The sequence below is a fragment of the Sciurus carolinensis genome, unplaced genomic scaffold, assembly GCF_902686445.1.
Source record: "Sciurus carolinensis unplaced genomic scaffold, mSciCar1.2, whole genome shotgun sequence".
Classification (NCBI taxonomy): Eukaryota; Metazoa; Chordata; class Mammalia; order Rodentia; family Sciuridae; genus Sciurus; species Sciurus carolinensis.
Window position 1 is genome coordinate 100,122 of NW_025920140.1, and position 18,407 is coordinate 118,528.

The window sequence follows — 18,407 nt, forward strand, 5'->3', positions numbered from 1 at the left end:
AAATATAATCATATGTGTTTGAATATGGGTTGGGTTATTATGAGTTATTTCAATTAAAGAGGTATAACTTAAAACTCAAAGATTATATTTTTACCTATAAAGTAAGTGTAGAATACTTCTTTCTCTTCCATGCTGGTGGTACTTATTAGATGATTTGACATACTATTTTTCTGGGTTTTATTTATTATTTCATTAAAGTCACACAAATTTGATCTCCTTCTATAATCAATGACTCATACTTATCACAGTGTGTGGAAAAGTATATTTTTGGAGGAGAAAAACCACATATTTTAAATTAGGATTAAATAGTTAACCTTGCAAAAACTGTAGTGTGAATTAATCAATTTGTAAATGGAGAAAAGTGAAGTCATTTTTAGTACCTTAAGTGGCATTGACCACATTTCTGTCCCCTGGTGGTCACCTTTATCTTGTTGACTTTGCAAAGTGCAATGTGTCAAGCTAGCTTTTTTGAAAAACTGTAGCAGACATAGAGTGGAAGTAGTGAACAGGAATGTTTTATAGTGAAGAGAAGGTGAGTTGAACTTATTCTTTAAGGTTGATAACCGAAAACTAATATGTATACATAGTGAATGCCAACTCTTTCTACCATTTATCACATTATATTTAAAGTGGGTTGCCTTAATGAGATAGAAAAAGGCACTGCAAGTATATTAGGATCCATATTTAAGCTTTTATAAAAGTTCTACTTCTTAAGTTTATCCAATGTTTTTAAAATTTAGTGCATGAGAAGTATTACAGTTTCTCTCACTTGTTTACTAAGTAGGGGAAAATCCTAATAAGAAAGGACAAGCAAAAACTTAGATTAATATAACTAGAACATAATCAATTATATACTTCCCTGAGAGTATTTGGATAACTATGTAATATAAATGTTTCCATGTCAGGAACAGAATATTTCTGTGTTTCTGTTTCTTGTTTAATGTATATTTGATATAGTATTTCCTCTTTTTCTTTATTGAATTTGATCTCATACAGTACAGGTATTACTTTTATTTAATTCCAGTAAACTTAATTTTTCTTATAGCTAGTTTATTAATAGACTTTTAAGAGCAATGTAAAATTGAGAGGGGGTAGATTCAAGGATTTCAGATTGTTGGGGGTAAATAGATATAGGTATTCCAGGTTATACTACAAACTAAAAGCTTATGAAGGAGTTTGAGGTTCTCTTTATTAGTATTATTTCTCAGCAATGAAATTTACTGCTTACTATCTGTTCACATTATCACATTCAAATACCAATTGTATTGATATCTCTGGATTTGTGAATAGTACTTGAAAGTTCATATTTTTCCCAATAGAAAATCTAAATGCATTAGTCAAACTTAAAATTGAATATGCTAATTAACCATTTAACATGCTAACATTATCTTCATTCTATTCTATGTTAAGAATTCTATGCTGGATGTAGTAGTGCATGCTTGTAATTCCAATGACAGGGAAGATTGAGGCAAGAAGATTTCAGGTAAGCCTTAGTGATTTAGACCCTGTCACAAAATAAAGAATAAAAAGGACTGAGGCTGTAAGGGCTGAGGCTGTAATTCAGTGTACAGGGTCCCTGTGTTTAATCCTTACTACTGAAAATAATAATAGTGATAATAAAAGGAAGAAAAAAGAGACTTTAAAAATAAAACAATTACAAAGAGTTATCCTTTAGGAATCTGAAACTCTATGTGCTTCTAGATGACAGCTGCTTTTTCCCAATCCTTAGTAACTTATTAATGTATTGTTTCAAAAGGAATAACCAGTTTTATTTTTAAAGGTAAAATAAAATTAGGAATGACTGTATCATTCATTTAGCAGTAATATCCTTTAGGACATCTGCTTTTGTGATTGAACATGCATAACATTATATTACAGGTTACAATGTTGTAAAGATTCCCACAGGAGAAACAAACATTGAAATTCTTCACAGCTATTCTGGAAAACCAGAAGATGACAATCACCTTGGTAAACATTTTTGGTAAGCAGCAGCCAATATGTGGTTTGTGTGCAATTTCACGTAGGTCTGAGTTTGGTGTGAATTCCTGGAAGGCAACAAGAATCCCTGGAGCAAAGACAGTTTCAGTTCCTACTGAGGTTAGGTCCTCTGACTTTGTACATGTTTTTCTTAAGCTAAACAAAATATACCCTTTTAAAAAGAAACACTGAACAAAATTCTGAAAATATTTTTCAATTTTTTTTCTTCGTAAGGATATTTTAGATAACAGAATGTATGTTCAGATTAAAGTTACTTGTGTATTTAGAATACAATTCTCCTCCTTTTAGCTAATAACAATCATGCAACTTTTTGGCATTTATATTTGGAAATTATCTTTAAAATTTAGATAATATTTCTTACACACAAAATGAAAAGAATATTTTGCAAAACTATTCCATCTGAGAAACATCTTAAAAGTTGATTTACCAACAATTTACCATGCTGGAATAGGTGGTGATGTTCAGCTGATATTGAGGAATTATCTACTTCATTTTAATAAAATATGAAATATTAGCCCAGATAATTAATACTTACAACAGGGAATGTGAATCTGTTATGAATAGCTTATTTCAGAAATTATATTTGGCATTATCAAAGTCAAATGTAAAGGGAACAACTGCCTACTGGGTACTGGGTATCTTTTTGGGGTGATCAAAATGTTTTAGAATTAGATTAAGTTGTTAGTTGCACATTATGAATGTATTAAATGTTATTGAATTGTTCACTTAAAGTGGTTAATTCTGTGTTTTCTGAATTTTATATTAATAAATGTAAATGATTAATTTTCCCACAGAATAAAATGTAAATATTTTGATATATTATCTTTTTATATTTATTTGAAATTCTTTTTCTTCTGCTAAAAAATATTAACCTGTGTTCATAGACACAGAAAAATGCTAAAATATATGTAGATAAATAATCCAGTAGGTCTCTCTAAGGTTCCAAGTGTACATATCTGTATTTTCCTGGGAACGGATCACAGGTTCTGCCCAAAGTTAAAACATTAGAAATGTTCATCAATAAAGTATCATCCTTTCTAAGAGAACTACAAATGCAAATGTTAAAGTTTAATCTGATGTGAGCAAAACAAACATAGTCAACTAGAAGTGATTTTTAAAATGTTTATGAAATTTCATAACTAAAAGTAACAAAATATGTAGAATTTTTCTCACAAAGACTTTGTTTCCCTTAGAATTAATGTAACAGATGGTTCTTTAAATAGGTCTATCTACATTTGATCAAGTGCAGATTCCTACACAGAGGAATTTCTATTTCAGAGAATAAATTTAGAATGTTATTTGTTCTTCATTGAATTTAGTATAATATATAAAGGCAGTTAAACTGGTTCACATATTCTCAGAAACATGTAACTGATTTTGCAATGATCCCTTCAAGATTGCTTTTTCACAGGTATTGCATTTATTATGAAGTTTCTTAACTTTCTTCTTAAGCTACACCAAATATATCCTTTAAAAAAGAAATACTGAACAAAATTCTGAAAATATTTTTCAATTTTTTTCTTCATAAGGATATTTTAGATAACAGAATGTATATTCAGTTAAAGTTACCTGTGTATTTAGAATACAATTCTCCTCCTTTTAGCTAAGTCAACTTTGTGCTTTGGTGCAGTTCCCTGGATGTCAAACTCATATTTTTCCCAAAAGTTTATTGTTCCACTGAGAAGTATAATATTAGTAAAACAAGAAGAGAAGCACTTGATTATTACAGAGTTTTATTATTCTAAAGTTTTAAATATTACATATTCTCTTGAAAATTAAAAGTAAATAGCATAGATTTTACCCTTTACACACATTGTAAACATTTTCCAAATTTGATTCTGATGAAGGACCTCTTAAGGCAAATATTTGTATTGACTTATTATGCAATTTAGGAAACTGAGCTAGACGTTTGTCTAATATCACAAAGCAACTATTTGGGACAACTTGAACTTAAACCCACTGTTTGAATACTAATTTGTTTTTCTTTTTATAACCACACTATTGTGGACCCCATGCAATTTTATATTTAAAAAGCAACAAATTAAGAATATAAACTATACTGTTATTTTGTATATTTTATATAAATGAATATGCATATATTTGGTAGGCTTATCTTATTACCTACCAATGGAAAAGAGAGAACAAGTAAAGGCATGAATAGAGAGGGAGATAGGAGTATTATTCTGAAAAGCTGATATTTACATGTATTTCAACAGGAATAGAGTGCCTCTTTACAAAAAAATCAAGACAGGTGCATAGAGAACAGTGTAGTCATTGCATAGCCTTTTAGAATATTGAACCTAGTTTTAAACCTTTGTACATCTTTTCCAAGACATATAAAAATAGAATCTTGCCACAGTATGCTCTTTGTTTTCTTCTGTTGATGACCAAGATTGGTTTAACTGATCTGTCTGGTAGGGGCATGATTTCTTTCTGCTGACTACTTTGTGTAGGTTGCTCCTGAGGCTCTGTACCCCATGGGGGAAGATGACCCTTTTAGGTAGAAAAGTGTAGTGGGGATTTATTCTAATATCTTTGTCTGACATGCTGAAGTTTTCCTACTTATAGAATTGATAGCACACTGTAGCATGATAAGTTTTATTTCTTTAATATTATCCTTGATATTAATTTAAAATTTTATTCTTTAAATTCAAAACAGGATTTTAATTTAAAAGTTAAAAAAATTTCTGTACTGTTGACTTTCTTTATGGTTTCATGAGCAATACATATATTCTTTTACAGTCCTATCTGATGCCCAAGGGAATTTTCTTTTAAATGGAAATTTTGTGGTATGTCAAAAAAAGAAACAAACATACAAGGAGCTATTTTTGAACACAGTGGATCAAACAACTTAATTGAAAGAATTAACTGATCAACTGGAAGAAGAACTAGTGGTTCTTCTTTGGTGGTTAGTAAGACTTTGCTTTAATCATATTAGTAAACTATACTGGTTAAGTAATTAGCATTCATTATTACATATAGAAATTATATCTGAAGCATGTATCTTTTATAAATTGATTGTATTTTCCTTTGTATCTTTATTGAGGTGCTATGTGTGGGTAATTTATACAATCCTGACGTATGATATTCCTTCAGCATCCCTGAGGAGGATAGAAGTAACCTGTTCATATGGGATGCATATGTACCATGACAAGACTGTACCAAAATATGTCAAGGTACCCAGGTTTTAAAAAGAGATGGTTATTTAACTGCATACTGTTATCATGTTATAATTCAGTCACTTTGAGTCGGGCTGCTATGGAATTCTCCTTTCCATATAACACACAGGCATACAAAAGTGTAGTTTTCTTTCTTCTTATTATTTTTCCTCACTCTTTGTGTTTCTTACTTAACAGCTCCCATTTAAAACTACCCTATTCAACTGTTCCTTGTACATTCTCACATTTTTATTCTCATTCTCTCTCTCTCTCTCTCTCTCTTATTTTTTTGCAGTTGCAGACATTTTCTCTCTCTAACTTACATCCCTCTTCCTAGTGAAATACCTACCTTCTCATCCACTGTCCTCCACACACTTTTTCTTAGCAATCTGTGTCTTATTTTGTGTTGAGATTTCAAACATTCATTCATTCTTTCATTTCCCTTCCCCAGCTATGTACTGGTAGCATGAATGACTGAAAGGAGCAGAGAGAAAATGGAAGAGAAATTTGTAGTAGGGACAGAAAATGGAAAGACTAGAGTCTTTGTGTAGTGTGTAATTATGGATGCTTACTTGTGCAATACATGTTCAATAAAGGACATTTAATGAGGGACTGCTTTGTTTTAGGTTATTAATGAGACCCCAGTTCTGTGTTCAGGTTTTAAAGTCTAGTGGATGTAACAGAAGCATGAGTAGAAATCATAATGTAAAATAGTAGTATAATAGTAATAAAATTGTAAATGCAATACCTTATCTCTGTGTGTATCAGAGATGATCAGAGAAAGAAGGTGTGAGGAGACTGAAGATAAGGTATAGAGAAGATGTATGGAATGGAGAAGTCATTTTCATGGAGAATAGACAGAAAGCTTAAGAATAAGGGAGAACAGTGGTCTGAGGAAAGGAAACCTGGAGCAGATGGACATAATTCTATACGAGGAAGCAGGTGACCAGGGGCAGTGGCCACAGATAATAAGAAGGTGAGGGACAATCTAGTTAACTGATGTGACCAGGTTCCACAGGAACTGTTCTGCTTTATTCAGGAAGAGGTCCACCTGTGGTCCTGTTGCTTTGGGACAGTGATGCACAGAGTGATTGCATGGGAACAGGCATTCTTGAAACTGCTTGGGCAGTGTCTCAGAGAAGGACTGTGGTAGTGAATGACTACCAGGTCAGCTAGAATAAATGCTAAAGTAGAAACCAGGGGCTTTGATAATGCAGAAGGAAGAATTAACTTGGTAGGAAGGACCTGGGTGTACTTTATCAAAGAGAATTGGAATTTGGGGACCCTGGGGTCCTAGGGGGACAAAGCCAAGCCACAGGTGCAGTGTACACACCAAATTAAATCATAATGATTCTGTGAGGTTTTGAAATATATATTGAGAAGTGGTGGGGGTGTTCAGACCAGGAGAGATCCCTTAAAGAATCACATGCAAGAGAAAAGAACTATTAATTCTTTTCCCACACAGTATGCTGTGAGTATACTCTTGTTTTGTACCATTTAGGTTTCTCTCAAGATGCATTTCCTCAGTTTTGTTTTCTTGTTTACTTGTTTTTGCACTGAAAATTATCAGTCCTCCAACCCTGAAAATTGTTTTGTTCCATTCTCATTCTTGCCAAATACTTTTGTACAAATTCTAAAATACGTGATTTCTCTTTAGATTTGAAAGTCTTGTTTTATGACTGTTTCCTCAGCTTATTTTTCAATTTTCTGTGCTTATATGTGGCATTTTCTGTTCTGGAAGTTTTATGGATCCCTTCATGCTGATGTTTCATTTCATTTTATTTTTTCTTTATTTTCTTAAGAAATTAGGTTGTCATTTCAACTTGAAAACACTGATTCTTTGTCTTGAGTAATTTAGTTGCATTCATAAATGTTTTTAATAATTTCCTCACTCATTTTTCTCTCATGTTTCTGAAAGTTATTATTTGAGTATTCAACCTCTTAAACTGAGCACTTATTTTCTCATTTATTCTATCCATTTCACTGTTTTAATGTTTCTTCTCATAACATCTTGCTTTTATTTCGTGGGTACAACATCTTCTATTAGTTCTCTGAGTGTAAGTGTATTCTTGAGTTTTCTTCTGCTCTGACATACTAGTCTCATCCTAGTTCTATTTTTTTGTTCTCTTTTTTAAGTGGCTTTCCTAGAATTTCCAATGATCACTTGTTGATTGTTCATATTTAGGAAGGACAAAGGTGTTGATTGCAAGTTCTGTGTAGGACAGATGAGTCAACCAAGGGCTTCATTCTAGGGTAGCTGGATTGTTGAGAGGCCCTTTTGTTTGTCAATGGGGTGAAGAATCAAATGACCTTGTCAGTTGATCCTTTTTCTTGGTTAAACGGTCACCCAAGATAGGAATTCCCTCATTTTCTGACAGTTGTGATGGGGTGGGTAAAAACAAAGTCACCTTAGGGCCACAGTGGATGGCAAGTCAGGCTGGAATCTGTTCTTTGATTGTGGAGACTCACTTCATCACCCTATTTCAATCTGCTGTGCAGTTTCATGTATTATGTCCCATTCCTTTGAGTTCTCCTCTCCTAGAGCTATGCTGTCCACCCGTGACTGTTCTATGTGGTGTAACCATGCTGTAGTCATGGATTTGGAAACTTAATATTAAAAAAAGAATGCAAAACATTATTGATAATGTTTACATTGGTGCCATATTGAAGTGGTTCTATTGCAGATAATTGGATTAAATTAAAATGCTATTAAAATTAATCTCACCTGTTACTATTCTTTAATGTTACTGCTAGAAATGCCAAATAACACAGGTGGCTCACCTTCTGTTAGCCTATGCTGCTCTTGGCTAGAAGGGTTGTTGTCTAACTATTCTTCATAAATACCTTTCAAACAAGTCTTCATTTTTTAAATCTACCCCTCACAACAGTCACCTCTTCAGAGAAACCTGTGTCTTTTGATTCCTGGACTTTTCTCTGATTTTGTGGTAATTATTTTGTTTTTCAATTTACTCTCCACCTTCACAGGCTTAGGGTTCATCTTCCTTGACTATCAAAAATCTATTCCAGGGCTGGGGCTGGGATTCAGTGGTAGAACACTTCCCTAGCACATATGGGGCAATGGGTTCTATTCTTAACACCACATAAAAACAACTAAAAGCATTCTGTTCATCTGCAACTAACAAAACTATTTAAAAATGAATATTTCAATCGGCTTTTCATATTAATTCTTTCTCTTGCCTACTATGTTTTCTTTTATTCTTGTTCTTTTAGACATGACTTTTCAATTTTTTTTTAAATTTTAAAGTTTGCTTAGGAAATATCAGAGATAATTAGTCACCTTCTAGTACATAGTTCAATTTTATAAACAGAAAGTTGATCATGTCACAGACTGCTTAAACTCTTTACTTTCTCTTCAATGTAAATTTAGACTATTCTGACTTGTTATGACCATTTCCCTGAGTTTACTTTTGCTGTTGTGCTGCATACACCAACCACCAAATCTCAGTGGATTAGAAAAAAAAGCATGATTGCCCATATCATGCTTTGCTGCTAATTTGTTATGGCTGTACTGTAATTTGTTATCTGTATCATGTAATTTTTTTAAAAAATTGATAGACTTTATTATTTAGAGCATCTTTATGTTTACTAAAAAACATTCAACAAAAAGTACAGAAATGCTGAATATTCTGACTTATTTCTTCCCCCTGTATCCCCATGCCCTTCACTTACCCACTCCCTCTATTATCATCTTGCATTAGTTGGGCACATGTGTGTAATTGATGAGCCAAATTTTATGCACTATTATCAACTAAAGTCTATAGTTTACATTCGGATTCACTCTTTGTGCTGTATATGTATATGGTGATGGTATCACCCAGAGAAGTTTCCTGCCCTGAAAATCCCCTGTGCTCATCTTCTCATCTTGCCTCCCTCCCCTGCAATCTGTGACACCACTGATTTTCTACTGTCAAACAATGCCTTTTCCTTTATAACTCCAGGCTAAAAGATCAGCCCTTCCTGAGAAATGCTGTTCTGGAAGCAGTGGAAAAATGGATGAGAGCTGGTGGAACTGGAATAGGTTCCATCCACTTTAGTCAGTTAGCATAAGGCTGATGTCAATTGACAGGAAAGTGTTCTCCACAGGAAGTTACCCCAACATTGTAGCATCTAGAGATATGCACCTCCCTTCAGATAAAGGGGAAAATATGGGGAATCAATAATACCACTACCAGGTAGCATCAACACTGACCCTAGCCACTCAGTTTTCCCCAGTCTTAGTCTTAGCCCTGATGTATTTCTTTCTACTCTGGACCTCTCCCACCTTATTTTCTCCTCTTCACTAAACACACTCATCAATCATTCAGGATTAAGTTTACTTATTAAAAAACATCATTCCTAATTGGATTAATATACTATCATATCTTATTTTTTTAAGCATGTAACAATTTATTTTTCTTTTTTTATTATTTTATTGTAAACAAATGGGATACATGTTGTTTCTCTGTTTGTACATGGTGAAAAGGCATACCATTTATGTAATCATAAATTTACATAGGGTAATGCTGTTTGATTCATTTTGTTATTTTTTTCCCTTCCCCCTCACCCCTCCCACCCCTCTCACCCCTCTTTTCCCTCTATACAGTCCTTCCTTCCTCCATTCTTGACCCCCTCCCTACCTAACCATAACTCTAACCCTAACACTAACCCCTCCCACCCCCCATTATTTGTCATCATCCACTTATTAGCGATATCATTCGTCCTTTGTTTTTTTGAGATTGGCTTATCTCACTTAGCATGATATTCTCCAATTTCATCCATTTGCCTGCAAATGCCATAATTTTATCATTCTTTATGGCTGAGTAATATTCCATTTGTATATATATATACCACAGTTTCTTTATGCATTCATCAATTGAAGGACATCTAGGTTGGTTCCACAATCTGGCTATTGTGAACTGAGCAGCTATGAACATTGATGTGGCTGTATCTCTGTAATATGCTGATTTTAAGTCCTTTGGGTATAGGCCAAGGAGTGGGAGAGCTGGGTCAAATGGTTCCATTCCAAGTTTTCTAAGGAGTCTCCACACTGCTTTCCAGAGTGGCTGCACTAATTTGCAGCCCCACCAGCAATGTATGAGTGTACCTTTCCCCCCACATCGTCGCCAACACCTGTTGTTGCTTGTATTCTTGATAATCACCATTCTAATTGGGGTGAGATGGAATCTTAGGGTGGTTTTGATTTGCATTTCTCTTATTACTAGAGATGTTGAACATTTTTCCATATGTTTGTTGATTGCTTGTACATCTTCTTCTGTGAAGTGTCTATTCATTTCCTTAGCCCATTTGTCAATTGGGTTATTTGCATTCTTGGTGTAGAGTTTTTTGAGTTCTTTATAGATTGTGGAGATTAGTACTCTATCTGAAGTATGATTGGCAAAGATTTTCTGCCACTCTGTAGGCTCTTTCTTTGCATTGCTGATAGTTTCCTTTTCTGAGAGAAAGCTGTTTAGTTTGAATCTATCCCAGTTATTGATTCTTGCTTTTATTTCTTGTGCTATGGGAGTCCTGTTGAGGAAGTCTGGTCCTAAGCCTGACATGTTGAAGCTCTGGACCTACTTTTTCTTCTATAAGATGCACGGTCTCTGGTCTGATTCTGAGGTCCTTAATCCATTTGAGTTTAATTTCATGCATGGTGAGAGATATGGGTTTAGTTTCATTCTGTTGCATATGGATTTCCAATTCTCCCAGCACCATTTGTTGAAGAGGCTATCTTTTCTCCATTGCATATTTTTGGCCCCTTTGTCTAGTATGAGAAAATTGTATTTATTTGGGTTTGTGTCCGTGTCCTCTATTCTGTACCATTGATCCACCTTTCTATTTTGGTACCAATACCATGTCATTTTTGTTACTATTGCTTTGTAGTAGAGTTGAAGATCTGGTATTGAGATACCCCCTGCTTCACTCTTTCTACTGAGGATTGCTTTAGATATTCTGGGTTTTTTATTCTTCCAGATGAATTTCATAATTTCTTGCTCTATTTCTGTAAGGTACATCATTGTGATTTTAATTGGAATTGCATTGAATCTGTATAGCACTTTTGGTAGTATGGCCATTTTGACAATATTAATTCTTCCTATCCAAGAACATGGGAGATCTTTCCATCTTCTGAGGTTTTCTTTAATTTCTTTCTTTAGTGTTCTGTAGTTCTTACTGTAGAGGTCTTTCACCTCTTTGTGAGATTGATTCCCAAGTATTTTATTTTTTTGAGGCTATTGTGAATGGGGTAGTTTTCCTAATTTCTCTTTCTGAAGATTCATCACTTAATGTATAAAAATGCCTTAGATTTATGTGCATTGATCTTATATCCCGCTACTTTACTGAATTCACTTATGAGATCTAAAAGTTTTGTGGTGGAATTTCCAGGTTCCTCTAAGTATATAATCATATCATCAGCAAACAGGGATAGTTTGAGTTCTTCTTTTCCTATTCCTATCCCTTTAATTTCTTTGGTCTGTCTAATTGCTCTGACTAGAGTTTCAAGGACAATATTGAAAAGAAGTGGTGAAAGAGGGCATCCCTGTCTTGTTCCAGTTTTAAGGGGGAATGCTTTCAGTTTTTCACCATTTAGAATGATATTAGCCATGGGCTTAGCATAGATGGCCTTTACAATGTTAAGGAATGTTGCCACTATCCCTATTTTTTCTAGTGTTTTGAGCATGAAGGGGTGCTGTATTTTATCAAATGCTTTTTCTGCATATATCGAAGTAATCATGTGATTCTTGACTTTAAGTCTACTGATATGGTGAATTACATTTATTGATTTCCTGATGTTGACCCAACCTTGCATCCCTGGGATGAAACCCACTTGATCATGTTGCACTATCTTTTTAACATGTTTTTGTATGTGATTTGCTAAAATTTTGTTGAGAATTTTTGCATCGATGTTCATTAAGGATATTGGTCTGAAATTTTCTTTCCTTGATGTGTCTCTGTCTGGTTTAGGTATCAGGGTGATACTGGCTTCATAGAATTAGTTTGGGAGGTTTCCCTCCTCTTCTATTTTATGGAATACTTTGAGAAGTATTGGAATGAGCTCTTGGTTTTGTAGAACTCGGCTGAGAACCCATCAGGTCCTGGACTTTTCTGTGTTGGTAGGCTTTTGATGACTTCATCTATTTCATTACTTGAAATTGGTCTATTTAAATTGTGTATGTCCTCCTCGTTCAGTTTAGACAATTCATATGTCTCTAGAAACCTGTTGATGTCTTCGAAATTTTCTATTTTGTTGGAGTATAGATTTTCAAAACAGCTTCTAATTATGTTTTGTATTTCAGTCGTGTCTGTTGTGATATTTCCTTGTTCATACCGAATTTTAGTAATTTGGGTTTTCTCTCGTCTTCTCTTTGTTAGTGTGGCTAAAGGTTTATCAATTTTATTTTTTCAAAGAACCAACTATTTATTTTGTCAATTTTTTGTATTGCTTCTTTTGTTTCAATTTCGTTGATTTCAGCTCTGAGTTTAACTATTTTCTGTCTTCTATTACTTTTGGTGTTGGTCTGTTCTTCTTTTTCTAGGGCTTTGAGCTGTAGTGTTAGGTTGTTTATTTGTTGAGTTTTACTTCTTTTATTAAATGTGTTCCATGAAATAAATTTTCCTCTAAGTACTGCTTTCATAGTGTCCCAGAGATTTTGATATGATGCTTTTTGTTCTCATTTACCTCTAAGAATTTTTTAATTTCCTTCCTAATATCTTCTGTTATCGAATCATCATATAATAGCATATTGTTTAATCTCCAGGTGTTGGAGTAGTTTCTGTTTTTTACTCTTTCATTTATTTCTAACTTCAATCCATTATGATCTGATAGAATATAAGGTAGTGTCTCTATCTTCTTGTATTTGCTAACATTAGCTTTGTGGCATAATATATGGTCTATTTTAGAGAAGGATCCATGTGCTGTTGAGAAGAAAGTGTATTCGCTCTTGGGTGGATGGTATATTCTATAAATGTCTGTTAAGTCTAAATTATTGATTGTGTTATTGAGATCTATGGTTTCTTTGTTCAATTTTTGTTTGGAAGATCTGTCCAGTGGTGAGAGAGGCATGTTAAAATCACCTAGTATTATTGTGTTATGGTCTATTTGGTTTCTAAAATTGAGAAGGATTTGTTTGACATACATGGATGAGCCACTGTTTGGGGCATAGATGTTTATGATTGTTATATCTTGCTGATTTATTCTTCCCTTAAGCAGTATGAAATGTCCTTCTTTATCCCTTCTGACTAACTTTGGCTTGAAGTCCACATTATCTGAAATGAGGATGGATACTGCAGCTTTTTTGCTGAGTCCATGTGCATGGTATGTTTTCCCCCATCTTTTCACTTTTAGTCTATGGGTATCTCTTTCTATGAGGTGAGTCTCTTGCAGGCAACATATTTTTGGATCTTTCTTTTTAATCCAATCTGCCAGTCTATGTCTTTTGATTGATGAATTCAGGCCATTAACATTCAGGGTTATTATTGAGATATGATTTGTATTCCCAGTCATTTGGTTCAATTTTAAATTTTATTTATTTATTTATTTATTTTGACAAAACTTGGTTCCTCCTTTATTTGACAGTTCCTATAGGATAATTCCTCCCTTTCCTGATTTGCTTCTTTGTTTTTTATCTCTTCCTCATGGAATATTTTGCTGAGAATGTTCTGTAATGATGGCTTTCTTTTTGTAAATTCTTTTAGCTTTTGTTTATCATGGAATGATTTTATTTCATCATCAAATTTGAAGGTAAGTTTTGCTGGGTATAAGATTCTTGGTTGGCATCCATTTTCTTTCAGAGCTTGAAAAATGTTGTTCCAGGCCCTTCTAGCTTTTAGGGTCTGGATTGAAAAATCTGCTGATATCTGTATTGGTTTCCCCCTTAATGTAATTTGGTTCTTTTCTCTCACAGCCTTTAGAATTCTGTCTTTATTTTGTATGTTAGATATTTTCATTATAATGTGCCTTGGTGTGGGTCTGTTGTAATTTTGTGTATTTGGAGACCTATAAGCCTCTTGAACTTGATTTTCCATTTCATTCTTCAGATTTGGGAAATTTTCTGATATTATTTCATTTAATAGATTGTTCACTCCTTTGGTTTGTTGCTCTAAGCCTTCCTCAATCCCAATAATTCTCAAATTTGGCCTTGTCATGATATCCCATAATTCTTGCAGATTCTGTTCATGATTTCTTTCCATCTTCTCTGTTTGTTCAACTTTGTTTTCAAGGTTAAATATTTTGTCTTCAATATCTGAGGTTCTGTCTTCCAGGTGTTCTATCCTATTGGTTGTGCTTTCTATGGAGTTCTTAATTTGGTTTATTGTTTCCTTCATTTCAAGGATTTCTGTTTGGTTTTTTTTTCAATATCTCTAACTCTTTATTGAAATTATCTTTTGCTTCCTGTATTTGCTCTTTTAACTGTCGATTGGTGCTATCATTCAATGCCTGCATTTGCTCTTTCATCTCATCATTCAATGCCTGCATTTGCTCTTTCATCTTGTTTGCTTCTCTGATCATTTTAATTATGTACATTCTGATCTCCCTTTCTGTCATTTCTTCTGCCATGCTGTCGTTGGATTTTATTGATGTAACATCTAGATTTGTGTGGGGCATTTTCTTCCCTTGTTTTCTCATATTGTTCAGGAATCAGTGGGTCCTTAAAATATTGCAGATTTCCTCTATTGACTTATAATTTCCCTGAAGATTGCTAGTATATCCCCTCTTATCCTTCAGTAGCCTGCAGTCTTGGAGGAAGTTGATAATGCGGTGCTTCACAAGGTAGCTGCCTCTCTAGGGATGGTGACCCTCAGGTTAGGTATATTCCCTGATAGTGGGCAGAGGTGCCTCCACTTGTTGATCAATGGTCATCCAAAGGGGAACTAGGCTGCGGGTTGAGGCAAGGCCTGTTTGTTCCTGTGTCTCTGGTTTTACCGTCCTTGTGGGAAAACCTCACCTGGCAGGGAAGACTCACCCAGTGGGGAGGTCTCGCTGGTCAGTTCCCCTCCTAGATGCTCCCCTCAATCTACAACTACTGCCTGGACTGGGCTGTCTTCCTCTGAAATGTTCCCAGGGGCCTGGACCTACCTCCTGGGCCTGGGAGCCTCACCCTTTGCAGACGCATCTCCTTAGGCTTCCTCTCCTCAGAGAAGCTGCCCACAGTCCTGGAAACTTCGCTCCGCCCCTAAGCGTGTCTCTGTGTGGCTCTTCCAGCAAGAAGCCGGTCCTGGGACCCTGCTCTGCACCTAATCTCCTGGCTATGGGGCCCCTCCTCTGAGCCGCCACCTCTAGCCCCATACAATAGCTCCGAGACCCAGAGACCCACCACACACCTCCTCCTCCGGACAGCTGCTGGGTTCTGATGCAGTCACTAGGAGTTCAAGCAACTCACTTCGCGTCTCCTCCTCCCACCAACTGCCTGTATCCCTAGGCAGTTACTCCGAGTCCAAGTGACCCACCCTGTTCCTCCTCTTTTTCTGGTCAGCCCCCCCGGTGTTCAGAAGTGGTCGTTCTGAGTCCAAACAGCTCACCACACAGCTCCTCCTCTGGCAACCACCTGTAGCTCTGATGCAGTCGCTCCTAGACCAAGTGACCCGCCACGCTTGTCCTCTTCCTCCGGGCAACCCCCTGGTGTTCAGAAGTGATCACTCTGAGTCTAAACAGCTCACCACGCTGCTCCTCCTCAGGCAGCCGCCCGGAGCCCCAGTGGTTGCTCTGAGTCCAAGCGCTGTGCTGAGCCACCTCCTCTACAATGATCCCAGTTGTCCGTTTACCTACTAGCATATATTATATGTACGGTTGAACATTTAGCTTTCTTAGTTGCACCCTTTAGACTATTAATAGAATTAATTAATTAGGGAACTTCTACTTGTGTAAAATCTCCTTTTATTTTTAATTTTCCTTTGACTTGGCCAAGGTCTTCATAGAAGAAAAATTATCTGCATACATAGGAGTGATCATATGATTGTATCTGATCAAAGTTGCAACCACATGCCACTTCCATTGTTTGTGACTGAAAGGTGCAATACAAACTGTGTACTAGGTTAAAAAATAATGTATGATATAACCAGTGCATAATGCAACTAAACTAATAAGTGAGATATATAAAACAGTTCCTAAAACAGAGCAGACCTGTAGGTAATACCCATCATTTGCCTCTGCTATTATAAAATTTCACATTCACTAATTTGTGATGAAGCTCAGCAATTTATTTGTACTTTTATTCATTTTACTGACTGAATACCAGTACACAGGTCTCCACACTGTGTGTTAGAAAATGGAAGTCATTTTGCCTGTAAAGTAAATATAAGTAAACTCTACTCTGAAAAGCCATGGTTTAAAGATCTAAAACAATAAATCAGTAGCCTGATTCTATAATTCCCACTGAATTCATGAACCACTAAATTTGTGAAGTCTGTGGATTAGAGAATGTATAGATCTTCCTGGTATATTAGCAATTAACCCATTAAGTAAAAGCAACATGATGGTAGATCATGGTAGAAAAACTTGTACTTCTAATCTAAATTCCTTGTCCTCTACTCCCCCTTTAATGATTGGTAACAGTCAGATACTAAGAAGAATAACCCCATCTTCCATTTTAAATTCTTTAAAAATTTTTTCATTGTAGCAGGTCACATTCAGTATTGAATGTAATTATTTATACATATATTTGTATATTGTTTGAAAACATAACAAAAGTATGGTAGAATTGTCTATTTCAAGTTACATGAAACACAATGAAATCCTTAAGAAGCTATCAGAGTTCTGTGAATTCTGTGCTTCTTTATGTGGAGATACCCATACTGTTTGATTCCTGGGCTATAATTGGGATAATATAGCTAAAACTAGCATTTTTGTTTGTAAACAATGTTTTCCCTGCAAACATGACTAATTAGAGCTTAGAATGAATTAATGAGGCAGTGTGATATGCTTTACAGAAACTGTGTTGCCCATTTTTAAAGGCTGTGTCTTTATTGATGTTGTCAGATTTCCAGACATTCTCTGTTAATGTATCAAAGTACTCACTTGGTACTTGACTCCTCTTGATCTAAACCCAATGTTTTCAAATGTTTTTGAAACTTATACTTCCTTGGACATACCTCCAAAGTTATCAAGTGTTAAGGTGATGTTAATGGATATAGTGTTGACATTGATGCCCTGTCTCCAGTTATAATTCTTTAATTTTTATATATTTTGGATTATATAAGATTCCACACTTAAGATTTAGTGTGGAAAAATTAAAATTTCTGACAAAATAGAAAAATTTTCAATGAACAATACCATTGAACAATACCATTGAAATACATAATATTAAAATACATAATCCCTCTAAAGCTTATTTTTTATATCTATAAATCAAATGTTTGAGCTATATAACCTCTTGGAAGTTTACATCTCTGAGTCAGTGATATATTAAATCTTTTCATGTAGCATTTCTGTGAGTTCTTAGAATTTTTAACATTGAATCTCATGGATGAGTTTCTCAGAATTCACTTTAAACTTTGTGTTAATTAGCATGTATGCCAAGTGTAATACCAACTATTTTTTTTTTCTAGATGTCACATCACTGGCAAAAGTGAATGTTCATCCCACTGTGATCCAGGATACAGACCCTTATATGTCCACTGCATGATGTATTACATTTGTAAAGGACAGACTGTACCAGTAAATGACCACAACTGCAGTGATCAACTTAAACCTCCTTCCCGACAGTCATGCTATGGTGGCTGTGTCCTAACAAGATGACCTTATTTAGAATGGTCCCAGATACAATAATTGCTGCTTAAAGAAGATTGTCTTCTTTGTCCTAATTGAATATTAAATTTCTCACAAGTATTTATGTTGTAAAGAATTTAATTTTTTCCATCTCCAAAAGTCTTCTTTTGTTGCTGTTCTTTTCTTTTCTTTTCTTTTCTAAATCAGTGTTCCAGGAGTTGTGGAGGAGGAGAAGGGTCTTCAGCATCTCATTGTGTAAACAACTTTGTCCACCACCTTGCTGAAAGAGAATGTCAGGAGCTTCCTGGAGTGATTCTACATAACTGCAATGAATTTTCCTGTCTCATTTGGGCTGCTAGTGAGTGGAGTGAGGTAACATTAAAAACATGAGGCTTAGAACTATTATAATATTGTGTTAGGAATTTTTGCATCAAAGACTTTATAAAATTCACATATTTAACTTTATCATTTAAAAAATAATTTTTATAAAGACAGTAAAAGTTTTTAAAATGGCTATGCTTAACCTATTCATAGTTATTAAGTTAGCA

At 34.8% G+C, this 18,407-nt stretch overlaps 1 pseudogene; it reads left to right on the top strand.

The window, feature by feature from the left end:
* LOC124974247 (A disintegrin and metalloproteinase with thrombospondin motifs 20-like) overlaps positions 1-18,407 on the top strand; it is a 40,643-nt pseudogene that overhangs the window by 6,178 nt on the left and 16,058 nt on the right.